At 35.3% G+C, this 27,835-nt stretch overlaps 1 long non-coding RNA gene across 1 annotated transcript; it reads left to right on the top strand.

The window, feature by feature from the left end:
- The first annotated feature begins 311 nt into the window (after positions 1-311).
- Positions 312-27,835, top strand: LOC139720879 (uncharacterized). Its single transcript, XR_011710192.1, has 3 exons — positions 312-422; positions 1,243-1,448; positions 27,730-27,835. It is a non-coding gene; the product is annotated as an uncharacterized lncRNA (long non-coding RNA).

Here is a 27,835-nt window from a genome sequence, read left to right as displayed (position 1 = left end):
TATTATTTTGGGGGTTTATCAGAGTATTGGTTTTCATGCTTTAAGACCACTAGTAATAGTACATGGCACTATCGATATATGTACTACATGATGTAAATTTATATGAATTGTCCGGAACTTTCCCTATATTAAAACGCACTACTTGTACACTTGCACTCGAGTCGGTCCAAAGCTCAAAAGTGCGCGAAAGGCTTGCACACACACCGCGTGTGCTCTCAATGTAACAGAAAGCACGAGTTTCAGATTGAGGAAGACGATATCGTGGGGAAATTGAGACGTACTTTATTGATCTAGTGGTTGTCTCATTATCACCACATTGATAACAGTGCAGTTGCCAAATTGCCACTATTAAAAAAATTGAAGCGACCATTACTTCTTCTTATAACTAACTCGATCTGTACAACTCTGGGACGACGCTATCGGTAAGTTTATGCGTATGATATGAGTTCGTATTTCTCCTTTTTCTTACATCACATAATGGCATGAAGTGCCTACTACAGGCTATGTACTTTAGATTTGCGAGGTTGAACGGCGGGAAAGTCAATTTGAAACAAGTTAATACCCCCTCCCCCGTAAATGATATAAATAAGTATTATTTTTACACACACTTGAAAGTGGACGCGTTCGACAAAAGAGCTTAAGATTAATTGAACGTTTTCATTGTTTAGAGCATGCACAAAATGGCCGAATTGGTTTCGTATCACAGAGAATTCGAGTCCCATTTTAGTGAAGTCTTCGGGACTGGCAGTTTTCTTCCGTTGTATCGACATTTCGATATAGCTGAGCAATATCGTATATAAAGATGCATAGATAACGATTTTGAATTTTACTTAACCACGCTTTCGTCATAACCGTGTTCGGTACAACGGGAGTGCACTGTAATGGCATAAATTCAACATCCTAATTCTAATTCACTGATACGCAGAATGTGTTGTACGTGGGTTTAAATGCATGTATTATAGAATTGAGAGACACTCAACTGCGAAGAACATCAATCACTAACATAGTATAACAAACAAGCAAAAAAAAAAAGATAATGAGGCATTGAATTTTTTTTTCTTAACATTTAGATTTAGATTTTAGATTAAGACCAGCAAGACATAGAAGAATACATCAAAAAGGTGGACAACTCAATTGATGAACACGTCGCCAATCACCGAAAAAAAATGATGGGAAGATCGATTCAAAATACTAGGGCAGAAGTTTTCTTTTCTCTCCTGTTTGAACGGTGTTACGTCATAGACCTCACTGTATGATATCAAATATACCAGGTCTAATACCAGGCCCGTAAAGGTATTAAGAAGGCATATCACTTGCTGTCATAAGGACAGATCAGGTGTGAACATGAGTCCACTGGGAAAGCCCTTACTCTTGGTCGTCGTAATGGTGCTCATCTGCATATTCCGTGAAAGCATCGCCAGTGACAACATCTGCAGTGTCCCACAAAAGTAAGTTTGACTTAAAAGGAAACTTCCAATTTATTTTCATGTTGACTTAAAAGATATGAATAGAATCAACAAAGCACAGCAGTAAAAAATTGATTACAGTAATATTGCATTAATGGCGAAGTAACGGGATTTCCGCACTTTGCATGGTTTCCAAGGTATCAGTGAAAATCAGGTCCTAATTCAAAGTGATTTTCTTGCTATTACTTTATAAGTTTCTCATCCTCTGTTGAATTTGGATTGCCCAATTACATCCTTTAGCTTGTCACAAACTTTGGAAGAAGAGGAAATGTTTATCCTTCACGTGTAATTGCTATGCAGTTGTAATGATGACGATATGGTGGCACAGTTAGGACGAACGACGTTGGTGTTGATGAATTGTCGACAATGACCAACAGATGGCAGTGATTTAATATCTTATGTATAATAGCAATCAATGGAATAGATGTGTAGATGATATCAATAAATTGTCTAACCTGTATAAGTCATGGGCATGTTTGTTCTCTTTCCTCAAAACATGCTGAATTTTAACAAAATCAATAACTGTCGATTTTTTTTTTTCGTCTGGCATTAATGCGACTTTTTCGTCATCTGCCAGGCTGATTCTTTCCTACAAATTTAGGAAGCTCTTTCCTCAACTGTTTAACTGGCTTCTGTCCATCAAAAAATGTCAACTTTTAAGCAAACGTGTAATTGCCATTTAAATTGACAATTTTAAGATAATCATTGCTATCACTGCATCAGTAAAGTTTCAGAAGCTTAAAAATCCTCTGGTCTATTGGATTGTTTTATCCGCTTTTCTTCTCGTTTATTTTGACTTTAATCTAAAAATAGAGTCAACTTGAGCATGACGTTGCGTTTCCCTTTCAAGTCTTTCAGTTTTGAATGTTAGTCGGCATCCGATATGTTCCACAAAACCAATCAAACCCAAAGGCTATATCGTTGAATAGCAAAATAAACAAGGCAACAATAAAACTGAGTCCGTACCTAATTTCTTATTTTTCTTGCCTCGTGTTCTTGTTAGGAGCAATTTATCATCATCTTTTCGTGTACTGACATTTCTTTGTACATGGTGCAAAATTAGTCAAATCAAGTGTTTCGGCTTTGCCGAAAAGTGTTGTCATAAAGATTGAGACACTCTTCGTACTTTCGGAAATAACAAACAAGACGTTTCAAAAATCGTTCATCAATCAGGGGCATACAGGGAAATAAAATTGAACATCCATTTAATAAGTTCAGGGGCCCGTTGCATAAAAGTTACTATTATGGTAACTTTGCCATCCAATGGTAACTTCCATGGAATTCTTGAATTTGATTGGCTGTTGAGTATTGTTACCATGGTATTTACCATTGGAGGGCAAAGTTACCATAATAGTTACTTTTGTGCAACGGGCCCTATTATATTTGTTACTCTGTAGTAAAAACGCTGGTTTCCTTTGTATGCAGTTGCCTCTTTAGAAGGATTTTTTAAAGCACGTTGTCTATTTCATTCATCAAGTTATCGAAGCTACTTGAAATTGAAATTCTCTCTTGGTTTAACAGACAGGTTGTCTCTACCACCTACAAACAGTCTTACACGAGAATCGTTGCCACTTACAGGAAATGCTGGTGGTTTTGGACATGCACGGAATACCGGTGTGTAGGCCTACCTTTTCGAACAAAATGAAATATGATAATACAGGAATTCTCTCACAAACAGAATTGTGGATTTCACACGTTCAGTTTAGCATACACTCTCTTAAGGCACAAACTCACTCGCACAAAAATTGAAAGCAGTTATTGTCCATCTATGGTATATCCTATCATCAAATGCAATCCGTAGAATCTCTAAAGCATAGTGAGCCATATTGCCCACTGAATTGCACATGAAACTGTTTATGGCCATCCTGGTTACTGATTGGTTGTGGGTAGACCGCTGGTGCTAAACTTGAATGAACATTGCGGAGGTTTTTAGGATCTTACTTTTTATTGTCAAGCAATGAAAATTGTCTTGTCTCCTCTTGATCGTGATAGCGTACACTGGCGTAGGGAAGAAAACTTTGAAAGCGATTTTCTCGAAACACTAATTTCGTAGTTTTAAAGCCACTCGACATGCTCTATATAAGATAAAATCATCGATATCTCCACAACCGAGTACTTTCATGATTCGTGTATATGGAATTAAAGTGGAGAAGTAGGGAAATAATTTCATGTTATTTTCAGAAACTTGTCCTCCCCCGACTTTTAGATCCTTATATATACATATATAGGTATATATATGTATATATATATATATATATATATATATAATATATATATATATATTTGCCTGTAGCCCACATTAGGGAGACAAATGGGGGTTATAATGTGTATATTAAGGAGACAGTTTCTCAAAGGAGACAATTTGCTGTCTCCTTAATGATTGCACAACTTGTACCATCTTACTGAAAGGATATTGGCGTCTTTTGCACTCTTTTTCGTTTAGAGGGAACCAACCTTATTCTGCATTACCACTCGGTCATGTATCATAATTTAAAGGTGGAAAACAGGATAGGTTAGTTGTTTTCATCGTGTATATCTGTAGGGGTTATAAAGCGACATAAAGGAGACTTTCAGTTTTTGGCTTTTTGTGGAAAGAGGAAACTGTATATCTTCATTACAAAGGTGTCAGCAACAAATATATCCTTTCTATACATTCTGGTACTGGTATCATCAAATATACTTCAGAGTTGTTCATTAAACATGCACTTAATTGAAAAACAGCCCCTCGAAATTGCACTTTTTGATCCTTACGCACCGTTCACATTCGATCGGCTTTTCGGCCGCTCGCGCGCTACGTACGCCTCCCCGCGCGCGCGCGCCTTTGCATGATAATGTCGCGACAGTACCAAAACACTTGCACCCAGAAGAAGATCAGAAAAGAACAACATGGAATCGCGAGACTTTGCAAATTGTACTGATCATGGAAGAATTGTGGGGTAAGTGATCACTGAAAACCACTCTTTTTTTAAAGAACATTCATGTACATTAGATGCATCTATTAAACAGGCGAGCCGTCGTATAAACAAGTACGGACACACGCAGTGGTGGGGCCTATTTCCAGAGTAGTCCCCTATGGATATGACAGTGTTAACGTTATTACTCCGTTGTTACTAGTCTAACGTTAGAATCTAGTGAAAAAAAAGGAGCAATCGTGAGCTGGAAAAAGAAATAGAGTCGCGATGGTTTTCAATGCGACAGAAATTACATAGTTTTCACCAAGTTGCTGGAATTTTTTTGTTTTATGATGCGGGAAATTGTAACGTCCTTTCATCATCACGTATCAGTTTAGTCCCATGGGTTGGTTCTGATGTATGGTTACACTCTTGATCAGTACCAGGTACGCGTATGAGAGCTCTCATCCGACCACCAAGGGCAATTAAAGATTGCCAAGACTTGGATGCTCTCTTGAATACGCGTACACGTACGCGTGCTCCAGGGGGTATGATGATCGGGTGTCCAAGACATTGACACCCTAAAATTATCCTGTATCTATTTTTAGCGATAGAAACTTAAAGGTAGGGAATCCCATTTGCATGCCTTAAATGAAGAGTTCTATAAATACAGTGGTATGTTGAAGAGAGTATCATTTTAGAAACTCCCATAAAGTAATGAAAGTGGAAGGTAAAATTTTGAGTACATTTTTATTGACCGTTAGATTTTGAATTCAATATTTTTCGGGGCTCACCGTAAATTCCAGTCGATTACTAGGCTACCTTTTCAGACCCATGCGGCGCCATGCACTGCATGTGTGTCCATCATGTATATTTTGTGAAGAAAGTTCATCAAAACTTACAAATATTTCTATAACGGATACATTCGTGTCACGCACTCTATAGTATCAGTATGTTATTACATCAGCTCTTATACTTGTAGATTTGTGTTTGAGAGTGGATACGGTACTGTTACTGGACATTTTTTTTTTCCCCAGTGGTTCTGAATTCTGTACTCGGATGATATTTTGGCCAAAAATAGCACCAGTTATTCACAAAGCCAATTACGAAAAATAGTTCAATCTGATTTTTGGAAAATAGACTTCAAACATACCCCTCTCCAAAAAAGTTGTCTTGATTTTCGTAATGGAATAATCAACATCTCACATCGTGTCCTTGCTCCAGAATCCTAATTCATACCCACAATTTACCTTGCACATTCCTACTGAGTGGAGGACAAAGGAAAAAATCAGCCAATGAGGGTCAAATTTCATGTTTTACTGTGAAATATCAAATCTGAATGTACAGTATTCATATAGTTCATGCAAAAGAATCTTGAGATTAATTGACATCTTTATCTAAAGTAGTTTTTTTTTTTTAAACATTTTTGTGGCACATTTTCATGATTTTGGTCGATACCACGATCTGTGAGGCTAGTCTAGGAATCCCGCGCATATTGGATGTCATTAGTACGTGGAAATGTGCACGTCCGGAATTACCTTGCTGTCCAGTAATACCCTACCGTACCTGTATATACATTGTAAATCAAGAAGTAAAGCATAGATTCCAGATTTATACATGTTTCTCAATCCTGCAATGTATATGTCTCTTTGAGCTTGTAAAGGCGGCTAGGGTAGGTTCTGTGCTGAAGTACCGAAGAGTCCACATTGGTTGTACATCAGAATATAATGTTTCCTGTAGGCCTACAGTGTAGACTCACTAGAGTCTGATGTTGTTAGTTTATGACAACTTCTAAGCAATCTTTTGTTGTTTAGTTTTTGAATGGTGAGTACAATAAAGTCAGAAAGAGGTGGGTTCTTAACCAGTTGAGAATGAGTCGCAAGTATACTTGGGAAGGTGTCTATGGGAAATGCATGTTGTAGCAAAATCAGTCCATCCTCAACGGGTTATGAGACTAGTACTGTGTCAAAGACAGTGTATTGCATTGATGTGTACATTTTGCCAGAATATATGAGTCTCATGGGAAATTTTACTAGAAAATCTGTAAAAGGCAAAACCTACCTTTTGTTGAATTGTATACCTTTTCGTGGTTTTTCTTCTTTCATTCATTTTTTTTTCAAGAACATACATGGGGTTAATTGTGGAAAACTTTGCACAATAGCATCAAAGTAATATGAATCGTCTAAAGTGTCAAATAGCCTATGCTATTATATGCAAATAGATACTAGTGGATACATCGAATTTCCTTGTTTTTTAATTTTTCTGTTGTCCTCTCTCTTTTAGGAGCACATCAGTTCCACCTTCTCAACAGAGCTGACCTCTTGCACCTCCAGCACAGAAATTAACCCATTGAGCAGAACATCACTCAACCAGATATCTCCACCTAACCCAATTGGTCCCCATCCTCCTGTACCAAGAGAGCATCCTCCAGATTGTCATTTGGGAAGGAACATCTCTGCCTTAACTTGCCATCTCAGAATCTGAGCCAGAAGCAATTAGAAATCACTCAGTTGTCACAGTGCTACTGGGTAAGGAAAATGCTAACCAGAGAAAGAACAATACAATGGCCCATGTAAGCTGTGTTATAAGAAATCATCACTGAAATACATCTAACGCTCTACTGTACAATCTGAACCTTAACAATTATTAAACAGGCTTGTGAAAGTATTGTCCATAGAAGTATATTTTATATATATATAAAATATGTCAATGCACATTAGAGACCTTTAATTCAGCCCTTTCCTTGCAGTGTTTGTGGATACCAGCTTTGTGCTATATGCATGAAGAGCCATCATGATATGTGTTTGTACAAAAGAGTCACAAAGTTTTCACATTGTTTTGTCTGTGAAGGTACCTCAGATGATAAGCAAGTCTCATGCCCAGTTTTAAGTGTACTTGATGTTAAAGATTCACTTTGTTTGTCAAATTAATGACACTTTTCGGACAAAAGTCATAGTATACTTTGAAGGGCTTGTTATTGTCATGCCAGATGACATTTCACATGTAAAAAGAAACAAACTTATGAAGAACTGGACAAAAGGTTTTTGCAGGGATTCTTAGAAGACAAAAAATGGCAGTGATGAACTAACCTTAAAAACAAACTTGTTATTATTAAAGGGGATGGCTAGTAACTGATCAGTGGGAATCAGTGGGAGTGCTGGAGGATGATTGTTCCAATCCTTATGGGATTCATTCGAGTAATGTGCAGTTAAAAGTTTCCAGGTTAGCATGCCTGTACAGCGTAGGGACGATCGTTAACGGCCTGTTAAAGGGATCGTACAGTTCTGGTTGAGACCTAATTTCAGGTTTCTAACATTTTTAGGTGAGATAATGAGAAATCTCATATGAAATATGAAAGAGCATGCAATTTTATGAGGAATTCAACGTTTATTTGATAAAAATGGTTTTGAAATGGCTGAGATATCCAAAAAAGAACGATTCTAATAAAGTGTGGGACCCACACTTTGTAACGATCGCTTTGTTTTACTTTGTTTTTGGATGTTTCAGTTATTCCAAACCCGATTTTCATCAAATAAACTTTGAATTCCTCTTAAAATGGTATGCTCTGTGCTATTATCAAGTGTTTTCTTGGTATCTTGCAAAAATTCGAAAGCCTATTTCTCATCTCAACCAAAACTGTACTATCCCTTTAATGATTGCCCCAACACTGTACAGGCATGCTATCCTGGAAACATTGAACTGCTTATTACTTGAATACAGGACCATTCTGAAGTAAATAGTTTCCACACAACAATAGATATATAATGTACTCTTAAATGAATACCACAAGGATTGGAACAATCATCCCCCAGCATTCCCACTGATTCCCACTGATCAGTTACTATCCTTCCCCTATAAGCATGGTGTTTCTTCAAATGTGCAAGCTTTGTAGAGAAGTTGGTTACTTCTTGCTTTTAACCGTATCAGAATATTTTATGCTGAAGTAACTGCATGCTGTATGCATGGATAAGAGACAGCAATCCAGACCTACAATGAGAACACACACACACGAAAAAAGAAAAGAAAAAAGAAGACATGTATGCGAAGAGGAACTTCTTCATCAGTTTGGAAAGTAATTTAACCCATTCATACAGCTGTTCAGAAAAAAAAAAACTTGGCTTTTGTCTCACCCACCAGAGGTAAAGGCGAGACTAAGGAATCCAAATGGCGTCCGTCCGTTGTCCGTCCGTCCGTCGGTTGTCCGTCACAAATGTTAAAGTTTACCTGCAAGACTCTCTTATGATGCATAACTTGGCAATTGTTACAGTAATGGCAGCCACACTTGGGTGATAGAAGTAATAGGGGTATCTTCATGTTATGGTGTTGTCGGAGGTCATGTGATGATGTCAAAGGTCATAAGAGGTCATATATTAAAGAGTATGTGCAAGACTCTCTTGGTGATAAGCACAATCAGGGTATGCAATCATGACTTTCTCGCTTTAAAAAATTGTAACTTCTAAAAGAATGCACCAACTGACTTAAAAATTCACATGCAGCATGCTAAGACATCAGTAATCACATGTGGTAAGACAATAGCTAATTTCTTCTCATTTACTGTTAATTATTAAAGATTAATTACCAAAAAGTCCCCCAAAACCCACGTAATGCGTCAAAAAAAGCGTTTTACAACTTACGTAAAATCAAGATTTGAGGTCCATATATTTTCAGTGAGGTATATCCTAATTTGACTACTTTAAAGAATCTTTTCCCCATATTGAATATCCTTGTTTTTTTAACCATGAATTGTACATATTAAAGTAGAAATCTATTGTGTGAAAATTTTAGCAAATTTGAGCAATAGGAACTTATTTTTTTATATTTTTACAAATTGCTGAGCATAAATAAGTGCGATACACGCCCATGTTATACTGCATGAAGGTCATATGATAAGTGTTCAGTGTTCATATTTCAATGCTTGTTCAATTTCTAAAGATATCATAAGCAAAAACATAGTATTTTGGCTTAATATGTCATTGTTTGAGTGTCACAGCTTGGATATCAACTCAAGTCATCATAAATCTCACATTCATTCTTCTATCTGTGTTTACAAATACAAAGTCTGTATATGAGAATTGATCCGAACACTGTGCGCACATTCAAGGTCAAACTGTACAGATAATTTTTTGATGAAAAATATAATATCTTCCAAAGTACCAGCCCTAATTTCATAAAAATTTGTAATAATGGCCACTGTATGTCTGTTACCTATTCCTGAAAGTTTCGCCTCTTCACTCTTTGGCAAAAGTGAAATATGATAAAATATGTAAAAGTGGTTTTACTTGAATTCAAAATAATGCCTACAAAATTGATCATCCATTTCGAGAAGTGAAAATATGAAATTCATTCATATTTTGTGATATGTCATGGCTATGTGCTGGTGGTGAATGAAAGGGATATTTATCAGGAATATCTAACAGCAATATCAGATGAAAAAAACATTTTCCTTTTTTTTAAATGAATTTCTCCAATACGTTAGTCATTTCAATGTAATTCGACACCCCTAATTTGAATGCTAATTTATGCGCAGTTTAATGCAAAATTTTGACTCTTTCTTTACATGAAATGAAAATTTGAACACTCAGCTACAACAAACAACAAAAAAAGCATTTTCACCAAGTTTTTTCATTTTTGCCCTGTTACACAATTGCATACTGTACCCTGATTGTGCTATTGACCTCTTTTCTATGTTAAAATTTACCTGCAAGACTCTCTTTTGACAAATAACTTCACATAAGTTGCTTAGTTTACAACCTAATTTTGGTCATAGATGAACAGGGGGTACCTTCATGTTATGGTGCTGTTGGAGGTCACGGGATAAGGTCAAAGGTCATTTGAGGTCATACATTAAAGTTTACTTGCAAGACTCTCTTATCACACGTAGCTTGACACATGTTGCTACAATGGCAATCAAACTTGGATGATGGATGTACTTGGGGTACCTTCATGTTATGGTGCCATAACATGTCACATGATAAGGTCAAAGGTCATTTTAGGTCATACATTAAAGTTTACTTGCAAGACTCTCTTATCACATGTAACTCAGCACATGTTGCTACAATGGCAATCAAACTTGGGTGATGGATGCACTTGGAATACATTCATGTTATGGTGCCGTTGGAGCTCACATGGTAAAGTCGAAGGTCACAAGCATGGGTCAACAAACTTTTAGAGCCCAATGTTTAGTTTTCATGGTGCGTTTCTATTATGGGTCATATTTTTTTATCCATAAGTCCATTTGTGACCAAACTTGGATGGTTGATGTCTCCTGGGGAGTGGATAGTCACCACAAGGTCAAAGGTCACAGGCAGGGGTCGACAAACTTTTAGGGCCCAATGTTAAGCTTTTATGGCACATTTCTTTTTTGCCATAAATTTGTACCCTTTTAGATCTCTTTTCATCTGTTATATCTCTTTTTTTATCTGTTCTAGTGCATTCACGCACAATTTCTTGTACGCAAATGGGCGAGACGCATTATGGCACTTGCCCTTTACAACTGATCCATTTTATGAACACAATATTAATGTGTGCCAAATGGTTCATTTAGAACTTTAAAATGCTCAGAAACATGGGTAAGGCAGTGATGTACATGTGTTTAGGTGACTACAGTATCCTACTATCCTGGCTTTATGTTTGTAGTGAAGATGTTCAGTTAAGTCCATCATCTGATGCTGATGGTGATACTGTATATTTAGAAGAGATCAAATTTTAATTGACTGTAGTGATCACTGCAAGAGCATGGTAAATGCATTATGGAACATTTTCTTTTATCAAAAAACAAAACAAAACAAAACAAAACAAAACCTGTATCTGTTACAGAGTTTCACATGAACAAAGGTATTGTCTATTTTTTACCCTTACGTGTGGAATACCACATGTCTACTAAAAGCCATAGTTGATGAATAGATTTTCTTTGGATTATTGCATGTTGGAGTTTATGAAGAGTTCATCAATTTCATATCAGCATACAAGAGGGACATGAAAGAAAACAAAAATAATGCATTTTTTTTTATCAGTTCTGTTTGAAGGATGGTGTTTCATAAACCCATTTTCTATCATCATGGCTAATACGTCAAGAAACCATGTCATTCATTTAGATTTCTTAAAATGTTAAATAATACTGTATATGGTTTTCAAGCTCTGAAGGTACAGTACATTCATGACAGATGTGTAAAAGCTGAAACTGTCACATTTACAGCCTCCTGCCTGTACTATTGTCTCAAGTGACAATGTTGATGTTTTGACCCCCTTATGTCACCTTAAGTAGGGGAAACAAGAAGTTTTCATGCGTAAACTCAACCATGGCCTAGCAGCCAAAATCATCCTGTGAAATATTACATACATAGAGAGTTTATGAGCACTTCGATAATGTGTGCAGAACTTCATGTATTATCACTAGTTGTGATACAGACTCTCATGCACAAATTGACTGTAAATAGATGGTGAACCTCTACTGTAGGAATTATTTATTTTTTGTAAGGGACATTTGTTAAATATGTAAGGTATGGTGTCATCCTCAGCACATTTTTTTCTTCTTAATAGATATACGTACCACATTTGACATTGCTTTGTGTTTAAATGTGCCTGGGCAGGATTGTGAGAATAACCGTATTATAACATGGAAAAAAGAGTATCCTGTACATGTATCTTTTGACAAATCTCGATCCTACTTTATGACATTAGTAAGCCTATGCAGTTGATTTTTTTTATTTCACTGAAAAAAAACTTTAATTAGAGCAGATATTTATTTCACATGTTATCATCCTTAGCTTGTCCTTGTATATAGCTGTATTTGAAGTACAATGTATATTGTTGGAACTCAAGCTGTGAATATGACATGCCGTATACACCTGTTTGCATGTATTTTGTATGCATGCTTAAGCTGTCTGTAGAGAAATATGTAGTTCTATACTCCTTTGACCAAGGTCTACTCAATACTCTGTCCTATAGTATTTACATGTATGATAAATGACAGTGCGACATTTTGCTGTGATAACAGCCCTCATTAAAGTGTGTGAAAATGAAGCCTCTTGTCAATGTACATGTATGTTATGGTCTCCATGTCAGGCTACAAATGACCGTCATTTGCATTCTTTAAAAAAGTATTATATCATACAAATAATGAATATTTATGAGTGCAATGGACAAAACACGATAAAATATCTGTCCATTGTACGAATGGAAACATTTATTATTTGCTTTATATAACACCTAATCCTTTTCATTTAATATTTTACATGTACATTGTACTAATTAAGAAACAAGAGAAAATCTGAGAACGTGAGAGTGCGCACTGAGTGCTTTACGCTAGATCGCTGTCATATACACACACTGCAAATGCGAGCGTTTTACATGTTTATGACGTCATAGTGAAATGATCAATGTCAAAAACCAATCAAATGACAAGGATATCTCAAGGCATTATATAAAAGTTTATGTTATATGCTCTTGTGGAAAGGTTAACAAGAACTGAATATAGAAATATTATTTGATTCATTATTTTGGTTTCAGTAATGATGTCACTGGTTTGTGTCACTGGTTTGTGTCTGTGTGTGTGTATATGCATGTCTTTCAAACACGAAGTTGATGGATGAAATTTATGTAGCAAGGAGTGAAAGGATTATAAAGTCCTTTATATTTAGAAATCAGCTCCACGACATGCGTTTCGTGTACCAGTTATGTAAGATTGTTAGATTTTGTTAGATAAGGGCTGTAGAATTGGGATGGAATCAATTTACAGCCCCACATCCATTTCTTTGTCATGATCATGACCATGTACATGAATTTAATAATAATTCATGTACATGAAGATGACTTAGATACATAATCATACATATGAAGAGTTTATTCGCAAAAACCGATAAGTCCATTATTTTGAAGATTTTGAAGTACGGTCTCTGTCATAAAGTACAAAACAATACCTTTTAAATGATAAATTGGTCACTACATATAAAGGTACATTTTTGAAGTTATGGTCAAAGGAAGCAAAAATTTTCTTATTATTCTCTTTATTTTTCTCGACCTTTAATCGCAAATATCTCCATTTGGCAAATATGGACTTATCGGTTTTTGCAAACAAACTCTTCATATTGTGATGTATGTTATGATATTTAATATGGTACTTTAAAAAATTCTGCAATTCAACCATACCCATAGCTGAAATTTTACAAACAAATTTTAGATAAACCATTACCATAAATTTATTTTCAACAGAAACAAATCAACACACAGTTTATTTAAAGAAAGACATGTAACAAGAAAGCATATTTTCCTGTGCTGCTATCCTTTTTTTTTTGTTCCAGCTCTGCTTTTGAAATGTACATTAATGTTAGATTGAGATCATGTGATTTCATCAAATGAATTCGAGAAAGAAAGAGTAGAGAAAAGATAAAGTCATGAAGTACTGAAGTAAATGAGACTTACCATACATGGAAAGCACATACATCCAGTACACAATGAATACGATGGACGTATTGAACTAGCGATGCTTACATTAGTTATTTTGCAAATCATACATTATGCTAAATGTAATAGAACAAAGATTTTTTTTTCAAATGAAAAACACAAGTAAACTTTGTGAAACATAATAACAAGGGCAAACCATTCCACGATTCTGAATTTTTTTACAAGTTTGTCAAACCCAGGCTGAATGCGCAAGGTAATCAGAGGGTTCCATCGATCCCCATGCGTCTTAAAGAAAACTGACGACAGCAGTATGTTGACCGAGAGATTTACACTCCCCGATTTCTCTGTGTGTTCCTGACCCGTACATGATATCCGTATCCGGGAAATTACCCCCGGAGGGCAATTACCCCCGGCTAAATACTGGTTAGTGGTAAGCTAAGAGTAAAGATTAGGGTTAGGGTTAGGATTAGGAGTTTAAGGGCCAGGGGAAGGGTGCGGGTAATTGCCCAGGGGGTAAATTGCCCTAGACCCGATTCTGCTAGGATCGAAAGCTCAAGCCCCTTCTGAATTCATCTAATTAAATATATCATGATACAATGTAGCAGAAGATGCACTTAAAAGAAATGAGGACAAGGACAGGAACAGAGAAAAAGACTTATATTATATGCTTTTATATGATGTGACTAAATTTTTGCATATGCTAGTATAAATCCTCAGAATAGCTATATTCTGTCAAAATGGTACAGTGTATAGATTTTTAGTCATTTGATATCATAAATCTATACCATTTTTTTGCAGAATATAGCTATTCTGAGGATGTATATTACGATATAATAATACTAACATCATATAAAAGCATATTAGAGCCTTTGTCTCTGTTCCTGTCCTTGTCCTTATTTCTCTTAACTACATTTTCAGCTATCATGATGTATATTTAATGAGATGGATTCAGAAGGGGCCTGAGCCTTCGGTCCTAGCAGAATCTTTGTCGGAGGCAAAATTTTACTCCGCTTTACTCCATGTTTACTGAATTTCCCGGTGGTGTCTTGTGTGTATACTGTGAACGACAGAAATCGAGTTAGATCTACAGTTGTGATGTAGTATAGGACCTTATCATTGCTTTACAGCATTATTTCAACACTTTATTACCTGTGTAAAGCACGTGCATACATGTGCGCGACTGCAGACAGCAGGTGGCAAGCGACCGTTGCAGCCATTTACATTATCCCACCTCACAAAGGAAATGTGATCCAAAAAGAAGACGGAAAGTAGAATATAATTTGTGGTTGTTTCTGCTCCCGAACATAACAGTTATCTTGTTCATAGGGCTGCTACGAATCCAAACAATGTCTCACATACAAAAGTATGGGAATATTAGAAGATGGTATATTATTGGTGGAGATGAAAATCGCTGTGCTTTTTGTTTTGCTTTGTTTTGTTTTGTTTTGTTTTTTGCGAGAATACCGAGAAAGCACTCACGAAAGTATACGGATTGTATACCATTCGAAGAGGAATCAAAAGTTTTTTTTTTTTTTTTTTTTTTTTTTTTTTTTTTTTTTTTTTAGAGAATCAATTTTAAAAAGCGATCCTAATAAAAGGTGGGTCCCACCTTTCTTTACGATTGTTTACCTCAGCCATTTCAAAACCATTTTCATTAAATATGCATTGATATCCTCTCCGAATTGCATCGCGCTTTCATATTCCATAACAGATTTCTCATTATCTCACCTCACCCCGCCCCAAAATGAGTATAAAAAACTCTGAAGTTGTAGTTTCCAACCAAAACTATACAACCCTTTTTAACTTTAAAAAAAAGATGTATGATAGTTGACGAGAAACAAAACCGTGAAGAAGAGTTCTCAATAATTCACAGTGTTGACATCAGTAGTGGCAAACCATGAAGGTTAACGACTCAAATTTCCTAGGGTAGTATAGTCTCTTCACGTTATAGTTCTGGAGGTTGTACGCGTTCCCTTTGGCAGCAATTTAATTGCAAAAGTGCTCAGCCAGTGAAAGTGATTCTTATATCACACAATTGGGCAGAATCTCTGCTCTCTGAAAGTGCACACCCCAAGTTCGTTCAACCTTTCGTCTCCGAGATATCCCGTGTGAAAGGTGAAAGAATAGTATTGCAAGAGGCAACATAATACTCAAATTGGCCTAATTCGGAGTGCTTGCCACAACAAATCGACTCATGATGTACTTTTTTGAACAATGTGCTTCTCTACTATAAAACAATTCTTTAATGATACATACACATGAATAATCCCTGAAAGGTAAACTTTCAGAATCTCGGCAGATTAAAAAATTTGTGGGAAAAATAAATTTGCGCCGGGTTTGACCCGTTAAATGTACATAGCGCTCGCGCAGAAACGCAGTTCCGCAATGGCTGAGACATCCAAAAACAGGGTAAATCAAAACGATTGTAATGAAAGGTGTGTCCCACATTCTATTAGGATCACTCTGTCTTGGATATAGTTAGCAATTTTCAAAACTAATATTCATTGAATCAACCTTGAATGCATCTTTCATATTTCGTAAGGTGCTTCTCATATCTCGTCAAGAAAGGTTACAAACCTGAAGTTAATTCTCAACCAAAACTATACGATCCCTTTAATCATGTGTTACACAATTCAATTAGTACATTGAATACTACATCCGCAAAGGGTTCACTGTTTACCCCATAAGGCCTAAGCTACTTTGATGCTCCAAGGGGAAATCCAGTTCAAATGTATATTAGGTTGATAAAAAAGAGTAAAATATTACGAGTTCAACGGTACAATTTTTATCGAAGTCGGATGAAAAATAAGGAAGTTATGACATTTTGACGTTACAATGTTTTTGGGCTTAAACAGTTCTTGAACAGAAATTATGAATATGCAAATGACAATGTGAGCATGTCATTCCCTCACATCTTACCATAAAGTTTGTACATAAAATTTTGAAATTTCCAATTTTCCATTCAATTGCAATTTTGCCCTAGGCTTCAATTCTCATATATCTAGCTTATCACTATCCTGAGGTTATTCAACCAAGAATACCATCATGTTTTAGATTTCAATGAAAGAAACATTAATTTTTATTTTTTTCTTTTTTTGGACGTTATCAATGGAAAATTGTCAGGGTATGACATGGATAGCTCACTCATTTGCGTATTCATACATACTGTACAAGAACTGTTTTTGAGAAATTATCGAAACTGCAAATTTCACAACTTCCATATTTTCAATCCAATTGAAGTCAAATTTTTACCGTTGTACTCATGAAATATTACTATTTTTTATTAGATTCACTTATACAGGGTGGTCCAAAAAGAGCGGAACACCTAAGATCTTTAATTTCAGCAATATTGTTGCAAATAATTCTATATCATTATTTTGCCTTCTATTGGAAAGGCCATTCTTTGTCCAATAGAATGACTGTAAGTTCTTTAATTTTGGTTGATGCGTTATGATTTTAGGACCATTTTTGTCAACCCTTGCAATTTTCAAAATGTGACCATTTTGCACTCTCAGCGATACCGAAATCAGCGACAATTCGGCTTGTCATAGAACCAGTAGCGTTCACAGTGTGTGGAATGTGAGGCAGACGTGTGATTGTCATTGTCCGCCCCACATTCCACACATTGCGAACGCTACTGGTTCTACGACAAGCCGAATTGTCGCTGGTTTCGGTATCTCTGAGAATGCAAAATGATCACCACCCTGTACATGAACTATCATGTTACGTTTTTATTGCTTGAAACGTATGTCGAGGTAATTGAAACTTGCGGAGAGTGTGGGGAAGGGTGCTCAAGATCCAAAGGAGAGAGAAGTTTATCATGCGTAAAGGGGATTTTTCATCATGACCAGTCACGTGGTAGCTATAGTGGACAGTGGATGAGACCTCGGAAGATATCCCGTGTGAAAGAATTGCAAGACGGCAAATATTATGCTCGAATTGTAATTCGGACTGAAATGTTTTTTGCCTTTAAAATATACAGTGTCAATTATACTGGACGTGGTGTTTACTGTTTGGGATGTACACATCATCCTAAACGAAGAAGGTACAAGGGATCCATATTTCGTGATTATTGCTGCTGATTTGACTTATGTCACAGATCAGCTTTTATTCCATTTGACATTCAAACAAGAGTTTTGAATGCTCATGAATATGCTGAAATCGCGCATGTATTAAAATTTTATTGACATAGAAGAATGAAAAGGTTGTTGATGAGGACAGTGTGCTACATGTTGACGGAGATGAGCTGTTGCCAGGACAAAACTGGAAACACAACTTGGAGCCAGCATCAACAAATGAAGAGACAAAGGCCCAAGAGGTAAGAAGAAGAACAGCGAATAAGAACGGAACAAGGAAAGGTGAGGGGAAAATAAAATAAGAGACTCTGTGTGCATGTGATTTTTTTCTAAACACACTATTTACAATCCTGTTAAAATTCACCACGCCAAGATGTGCTTTGTGAAAGAGAAAGTATTGAATGAGCTGATTGAGCAGTTAAGTGTGTTGAACATATCAGTATTATTGATACGGTTTAGGCAACACAATATTGATGTAGGACGTGTTTAGTGTGGAGAAAATATGCAGAGCCTTTATAGGGAGATAAACTATTCAGTATTTGAGACATATATTTTGTTCTTAAGGAGACAGCGTGCAAACATGACACCAGAGTAAGTTTGGAAGTGTTTCCTGTATAGAGATATTTAGGGAGACAATATACTCAGTGTGGGGCATATAAACATCAAAACATCATATCAAAGTAACTTTGGAAGTGTTCCCTACATAACAAATACACAGTCTTTAGGGAGACAAAATTAATATTCTGTATTTGAGACATATGTTTTGTTCTTATGGAGACAGCGTGCCAACATGACACCAGAATAAGTTTGGAAGTGTTTCTTGTATAGAGATATCTAAGTGTATTTAGGGAGACAATATACTCAGTGTGGGATATATAAATTGTTCTCAAGAAAACATTATACTAATATCACAACAAAGTGACTTTGGAAGTGTTCCCTATATAAGAAAATGCACAGTCTTTAGGGAGTCAAAATATTCAGTACTTGAGACATATATTTTGTTTGTAAGGAGGCAGCGTGCAAAACCAGAGTAAGTTTGGAAGTGTTTCCTGTTCAGAGATATATAAGTGTATTTAGGGAGACAATATACTCAGTGTAAGACATATAGATTGTTTTTAAGAAAAAGTCTTATGCAAACATCCCACCAAAGTATCTTTGGAAGTGTTCCCCTATATAAAAAAATACACAGAGTCTTTAGGGAGACAAAATATTCAGTGTTGAGACATAGATTTTGTCCTTAAGGAGACAGCGTGCCAACATCACAACAAAGTGACTTCTCGAAGTGTTCCCTATATAAGAAAATGCACAGAGTCTTTAGGGAGACAAAATAATCAATATTTGAGACATATATTTTGTTTGTAAGGAGACAGCGTGCGACACCAGAGTAAGTTTGGAAGTGTTTCCTGTATAGAGATATATAAGTGTATTCAAGGAGACAATATACTCAGTGTGAGACATATAGATTGTTCTCAAGAAAACATCATACAAACATCACAACAAAGTAACTTTGGAAGTGTTCCCTACATAACAAATACACAGAGTCTTTAAGGAGACAAAATATTCAGTGTTTGAGACATATATTTTGTTCTTAAGGAGACAGTGTGCAAACATGATATCGAAGTATCTTTGGAAGTGTTTCCTGTATAGAAATATATATAAGTGTTTTAAGGAGACAATATACTCAGTGTGAGACATATAGATTGTTCTTGAGAAAACATTATGCAAACATCACATCAAAGTGACTTTGGAAGTGTTTCCTATATAGAAAATACACAGTCTTTAGGGAGACAAAATTTTCAGTGTTTGAGACATATATTTTGTTCTTAAGGAGACAGCGTGCAAACATGACACCAGAGTAAGTTTGGAAGTGTTTCCTGTATAGAGATATTTAGGGAGACAATATACTTAGTGTGGGGCATATAAACATCAAAACATCATATCAAAGTAACTTTGGAAGTGTTCCCTACATAACAAATACACAGTCTTTAGGGAGACAAAATTAATATTCTGTATTTGAGACATATATTTTGTTCTTATGGAGACAGCGTGCCAACATGACACCAGAGTAAGTTTGGAAGTGTTTCTTGTATAGAGATATCTAAGTGTATTTAGGGAGACAATATACTCAGTGTGGGATATATAAATTGTTCTCAAGAAAACATTATACTAATATCACAACAAAGTGACTTTGGAAGTGTTCCCTATATAAGAAAATGCACAGTCTTTAGGGAGTCAAAATATTCAGTACTTGAGACATATATTTTGTTTGTAAGGAGACAGCGTGCAAGACCAGAGTAAGTTTGGAAGTGTTTCCTGTTCAGAGATATATAAGTGTATTTAGGGAGACAATATACTCAGTGTAAGACATATAGATTGTTTTTAAGAAAAAGTCTTATGCAAACATCCCACCAAAGTATCTTTGGAAGTGTTCCCCTATATAAAAAAATACACAGAGTCTTTAGGGAGACAAAATATTCAGTGTTGAGACATAGATTTTGTCCTTAAGGAGACAGCGTGCCAACATCACAACAAAGTGACTTCTCGAAGTGTTCCCTATATAAGAAAATGCACAGAGTCTTTAGGGAGACAAAATAATCAATATTTGAGACATATATTTTGTTTGTAAGGAGACAGCGTGCGACACCAGAGTAAGTTTGGAAGTGTTTCCTGTATAGAGATATATAAGTGTATTCAGGGAGACAATATACTCAGTGTGAGACATATAGATTGTTCTCAAGAAAACATCATACAAACATCACAACAAAGTAACTTTGGAAGTGTTCCCTACATAACAAATACACAGAGTCTTTAAGGAGACAAAATATTCAGTGTTTGAGACATATATTTTGTTCTTAAGGAGACAGTGTGCAAACATGATATCGAAGTATCTTTGGAAGTGTTTCCTGTATAGAAATATATATAAGTGTTTTAAGGAGACAACATACTCAGTGTGAGACATATAGATTGTTCTTGAGAAAACATTATGCAAACATCACATCAAAGTGACTTTGGAAGTGTTTCCTATATAGAAAATACACAGTCTTTAGGGAGACAAAATTTTCAGTGTTTGAGACATATATTTTGTTCTTAAGGAGACAGCGTGCAAACATGACACCAGAGTAAGTTTGGAAGTGTTTCCTGTATAGAGATATTTAGGGAGACAATATACTCAGTGTGGGGCATATAAACATCAAAACATCATATCAAAGTAACTTTGGAAGTGTTCCCTACATAACAAATACACAGTCTTTAGGGAGACAAAATTAATATTCTGTATTTGAGACATATATTTTGTTCTTATGGAGACAGCGTGCCAACATGACACCAGAGTAAGTTTGGAAGTGTTTCTTGTATAGAGATATCTAAGTGTATTTAGGGAGACAATATACTCAGTGTGGGATATATAAATTGTTCTCAAGAAAACATTATACTAATATCACAACAAAGTGACTTCTCGAAGTGTTCCCTATATAAGAAAATGCACAGAGTCTTTAGGGAGACAAAATAATCAATATTTGAGACATATATTTTGTTTGTAAGGAGACAGCGTGCGACACCAGAGTAAGTTTGGAAGTGTTTCCTGTATAGAGATATATAAGTGTATTCAGGGAGACAATATACTCAGTGTGAGACATATAGATTGTTCTCAAGAAAACATCATACAAACATCACAACAAAGTAACTTTGGAAGTGTTCCCTACAAATACACAGAGTCTTTAAGGAGACAAAATATTCAGTGTTTGAGACATATATTTTGTTCTTATATAAGGAGACAGTGTGCAAACATGACATCGAAGTATCTTTGGAAGTGTTTCCTGTATAGAAATATATATAAGTGTTTTTAAGGAGACAATATACTCAGTGTGAGACATATAGATTGTTCTTGAGAAAACATTATGCAAACATCACATCAAAGTAACTTTGGAAGTGTTTCCTATATAGAAAATACACAGTCTTTAGGGAGACAAAATTTTCAGTGTTTGAGACATATATTTTGTTCTTAAGGAGAGAGTGTGCAAGCACGACACCAGAGTAAGTTTGGAAGTGTTTCCTATATAAAGATATGTATTTAGGGAGACAATATACTCAGTGTGAGACATGTAGATTGTTCTTAAGAAAACATTTTGCAAACATCACACCAAAGTAACTTTGGAAGTGTTATCGCGCGCGCCCGACAGCAGTTCTGAGTTTGGACATCCATATCGATAATAAAACAAACGGATTTCCTGCAACATCTACTAATAAACGGAAATACATTTGTTAGAGAAAATTGTTTGAAGGCAGCTATTTTGATAAATTGGAGTATTTGAAATTATTTGAAAATTTCGTCTCTGGTTCCCATCAGATTTACTATCAACGTAATCCATATCAATGAAAATCAATAAAAATGCATGTATCAAAACAACAAGCGGGTTGATCCCTCGGCCAGTGGGTGCGGCCTGGACCAACTACGTTTTGGAATATTTTTTTTTTGAAAGAAAAAAAGACATGGGCAATTTCAATGCGCTAAATATAAAGTATGTACGACATAATTAATGCAGTTATACCAAACTGCCTTGACTATAAGTAGTTTGCATTTTCTTGTATATGTGCTGTTATGATAATTAAAGGGAAAGTACAGTATTGGTGGAGATGAGAATTGGGCTTTTAACTTTTTGCGAGATACCAAGAAAACACTTATGAAATAGTTCAGAGCATACCCTTTTAAGAGGAATTCAAAGCTTATTTGATGATAATCGGGTTTGGCATGACTGAAACATCTAAAAACAAAGTAAAACAAAGCAATCATAATAAAGTGTGGGTCCCACACTTATTAGAATCACTCTGTTTTGGATATCTCAGCCATTTCAAAAGCAATTTTCATCAAATAAACGTTGAATTCCTCATGGAATTACATGCTCTTTCATATTTCATGAGAGGTTTCTCATTATCTCATCAAAAAATGTTAGAAACCTGAAATTAGGTCTCAACCAAAACTGTATGATCCCTTTAAAGTAATTGATGCTATTCATACATGTGTATATAATATGTAAAAACTCGCTGAATTTCACCCTTGTTATGACAGGATACCATCAAAAAATCATCCTGATCATGTGAGCGTATATAGTGTAACCGTGTATGACAAAAATGATAGTAATGTATACGTATATATATATGTATACGTATAGTGATAGTAGCATAGTGGCGGCTATTTCAAATAATGTGGTATCATATTTTACGTAGTTACACGTCTTGCACCGTCAAAACAGGAAGCAACACTTCCATAATAACAAGAAAATGTCAAATACAATGTATCGGTTACGTTATCATCTCATCAATTTTATGGCAATCTGGAATATTTTGTAAAGGTTACTTAAATAGTTGGCCAGCATATTTATTCAGAGTTGATGCCTCCAAGGCAATAACAAAGCACCGATCTACGTATGAAATGTTACGAAATTGTTACGAAACAAACGAAATCAAAACGAAATCAACGTTGAGAAAAATATCATAAATATTGAGTACGATATATGGGGCATTTATTAAGTTCAACACCACTGAATTGCATCGACTTTGATTAGTTTACATATAATATCTTTGCATGTATCATATATCTGATGTTAATAATTAGTGTTGAATTGCGTATGTAAAGATATTATGACTGTATGTCACTATCAAATAAAGTGCATGACAAATATTATAAATTAATGGAATAAAGTTACAAAGCGCCAACCATTTTGAATAGTGTATGTATTTTAGTAGTTTCTTGTCTTGTACCATCCGAATCAGAAACCGTACTTTCATTGTGACAGGAATACATTCAAGTACAAGTTATTGTGTACATTGTGATAATATCAGTTATCACGGAAACGAAACACGTGTGCTGTTCTTTGTTGCAGTCATGAATACTTTGCAAATGTTTATTTACAGTTGATAGCGATATATGTCTGACATGTCAAAAAGCAATGGATCTGTTACAGAAAAATGGTTTGTCAGCAGCCATTGTGAATTTCTTTTGATAAACTTTAAAATTTTCATGTTTCAATTAATAACAAACAAACACGTTAGTAAATCATAGAAACAAACAAGGTTGATCCTTTATCTCATGGTGTAGTTTGGACTATGTACGTTTACGAATGAAATAGATGAGGCATTTTTTTCCTACTACTTATGTTCCCACGTGATTATCTTGAAAGTTTATTTATTGCTAAGTGCAAATTGATTGTAACTGCACTGCGCAGAGTCAAAGAAGATGGTGTTTTTGGCATTAAATCAGTTGGTTGTTCTATCTTACTTCTTTTTTTCCTGTGGTATATTATTGACAGAGTACAATTGTATCATGATTTGATGCTCGTGGAGTTTTTGACTTTCTTTGCTGAAATTGTGAATGAGTGGCAGAATCAGGATATTCAAAAAGGGAGTGATCTAACTGAGTGGTCATGGGCTTTGCTTGATAACAGGCACACCGCATGGATAATAATTGGCTGGAAAGGGGTGCGGTCGCCTCTTTCGCCACTTCAAGTTACCGGATCCATTACTGTGGAAGAACATCAAAGAGTCCAGTGTGTTCATAAAGGGATGGTACAGTATTGGCTGAGAAGATACCTAGGAAGCAGTTTGTGATTATGTGAAAGAGTATACAATTTTAAGAGCAATTCAAAATTTATTTGATGAAAATTATTTTTGAAATTTCTGAAATATCTGAATACAAAGTAAAACAAAGCGATCCTAATAAAAGATGGGTCCCATCAATCATTAGGATCGGTTTTTAGGACATCTCAGCCATTTCAAAAACTATTTTCATCAACATATTAATAAACTTTGAATTCCGTTTGGAATCATATCCGCTGCAGTACTTCATAAGAGGTTTAATTCTCATTATCATACATCAAATGTAGGACACCTGACGCCTCATCTCAACCGATACTTTACTATCCCTACCTAATGAGAATGTGTGAGTGTACCACTTTCAGTGAAACTAGTGAAAAGTTACCCATGTACCGACGAGAGAGACATCTGTGCAGTCATACATGAGCATGTTAACTCCCTCTTGAAATGATTGAAATAATAACTTTCAACATTAATTCCTCGTTTTCATGATTTAAAAAAAAAAACGCGCTCACCAAATGTAGAGCAAAGGTATTGCGTGATATTTGCATAAATATAATTATAAAGGCCCGTGGAGGGTGCTAACATGTGTTACAATCAGTAACAGAATTGACAGAGAGATAGAGAGAGAGAGAGAGAAAGAATGAAGGAAAAAAGAACATGCCGTCAAGGAGAATGGAGCTATGTTCAGCAGCAATATTTGACAATAGGCAAAGAAATACTACAAATACAAATGCCGAGGGTTTTTTTTTTCGTTTGTTTGGTTGTTTTTTTTTTTTACCGATTGACACCCATCACGCTATTGTCTGCGGCAAGATCTGACAGATTGTAGGATTTGTTAGGATTCAGCCCCATTAACCCAAAGCTATTTTGACCCTTCCCAGTCCAAGGGGGGGGGGGCACATTGTGCCCCCTTACTTTTTTTTATTATTTAATGTATCACTGTCATATTTGGCGCATTGGTAGAGCATTTCTCGGAATTTTCATGTATAAACTAACAGCTAATGAATTACCATCTGTTTTTATCCACATGTTCAAAAGGAATCGGTCTATCCACAGTTATCCCACTCGCCAGAGTGACGCCCGTATTCGCACTATTTTTGCAAAGAAAACAATTATATTTACTGGACCCAGATATTGAAATGATCTCCCTCTAGATATCACTTCTTCCTTATCTTTATTCACCTTCAAACGCAAATTAAAACAGTTATTACTCAGTGGATACACACTACCAAGCTTTTAACAACTTTTTTTATGCTCCCAGTATTTTGTCCTTGTCCGCAGCACCAAGTTATTCAAGTTATTTTATGGTACCGATTCATCTTTAAATAATATAGCATTTTTGTTTTTCAAACACTGCGAGATTTGTATACAGTATGGTTTGTGCGATATCTATGTGGTTCATTACAGTAGTCTATTACTTATCGATTTTTTTTTTTTTTTTTTTTGTACTGGTGTAATTTTAGTTGGTCAAGACAAACATATCCGTTCTCCGTGTAAAATTATATGCCTATGAACTCGGGAACCTACAGTTTTACAAGCTTTAAAGCTTTTATGTAGGCCCCATCATTCTTACAAGTGACATTTTCACACGATATGACCATGTACACTTGTGTCAAGTATGTATTTTTTTCTTTTTATTCTACAATCAAAAGCACATGATTTTTTTTATATTTTGTATTCTTGTTTTGTTGTCAATAATTTTGTAATCTCATCATTGAGAAAATGGAAATATGAAAATAAATTTGAACTTGAACTTAAACTTGAACATGTTGGATGCATGACCCTACATGTGAAATTTCTCAAGGTCACCCATGGAGGGCGCTATTTACGAGAAACAATAAAGACATACATACATGTAGAAATAATATTATTATGCTTAAAACATGATTTTTCTGTGAAATATTTTCATCCCCGGTAGGTATGTCTGATTATAGAGCAATCATTTTCTATACGTATTTGCCACAAATGAATAAGAAGAATCTTATCATTGCTATGGTTGAAATCTCTTAAGATCACCCATATTTGGCTCTATTTATAACAACATAAAAAATACATTATGAGACCTGTGACCTGGCATAGGTGTTCGTACATATATAGTTATCACATTTCACATTTGTATAATATTGGAATTTCGAGTCTGAAAATAGATTATACGATTATGTAATGATATTACAGGTATAACTTGGGTGAAGGAATCAAAACGATCCAAAATAGAAGGGCTTTTGTCACATACAAACAATGGACATAATAAGAAAAAAAAATAGGACCATAATTACTTCACATGTTGCTTCTTCAGCAAATTTCAGCCCAGAAACGCCCATTTCATACGTTGTAATAATGTTAATTGAAAGTGGAACAGAAAAAAGAAAAAGAATCTGACTGACATGGTTATCAGTTTATGATTGCCATGCAACCAGCAATATCAAATATATAATTAAATTATATATAAAAATGTTTGCAATAAGATGTTCGAATAAGTCACTAAATCTTGTTGGAATTGGATAGAGGGCAAAGGAAAGGCAAATGAAATCTGGTGAGGGCACAATGCCCCCTCCCCTCAATGAGCTTTAAAGGTAGCTTATGGGAAGGGTATGAAACTTTAAGTTACGAGTACTTAATTATAAAAAAAAAAAATAAGAATTGAATATTTCCTCGTGAACAATAGCAACAGAAATGATCGGGAATAAGAAAGAAAAATAAGAAAAATAAGAATATATGTTTTACTGTTAATATATGGATACGTATTTACTCTATTCTGTCTCCCTAATGTACGATGCATATTTATGAAATTTGATATTGGCACATTAAGGAGACACGTCTCCCAAAGGTACTTTTTATTCATAGTGTCTCCCTAAGGTGGACTTATGGGTTAGAAAACCCAAAGGAGACAAAAATATCACTTACAGAATATATATCTGAAATGAATTTTCTAAGCTCCAATTTTTATTTCAGATTAAAAAGATATCTTCATTTTCAATGTTTTAACGTAAAATTCAAAAATAGAAACTACGACAAGATCACTTTTTTCACAGTTTACCATATTGTCTCCGTAAGGTATGTATTTCACGAACGTCTCCTTAAGGTTCCACCCAGGAGTATATATATATATATATATAATGATGTTTGTAATCCGCGTGTTGGTACCAGTACAAAAAAGATAACTTATATATATATATATATATATATATATATATATATACGTGCACGCGTGTGTGCACATGTGTGTGTATGTGTTTGTCGACATTTTTCCCCTTTACTATTGGATGGTTAATGATTTAACCTGACTTTCACGTGAAAAACCAGGACAACAATAGCTTACAAGACTGCGAGGAAATACGGGACCCGAAATGTGCAGGTGGTCGTATGTTGTGATGGCTACACATGGAGCAACTCAAAATACAAATGTGTG

This window comes from Diadema antillarum, unplaced genomic scaffold (genome assembly GCF_040938485.1).
Source record: "Diadema antillarum isolate AM-2024a unplaced genomic scaffold, OU_Dant_1.0 scf00000134, whole genome shotgun sequence".
NCBI lineage: Eukaryota > Metazoa > Echinodermata > Echinoidea > Diadematoida > Diadematidae > Diadema > Diadema antillarum.
This window is presented reverse-complemented; position numbering and strand designations above follow the sequence as displayed.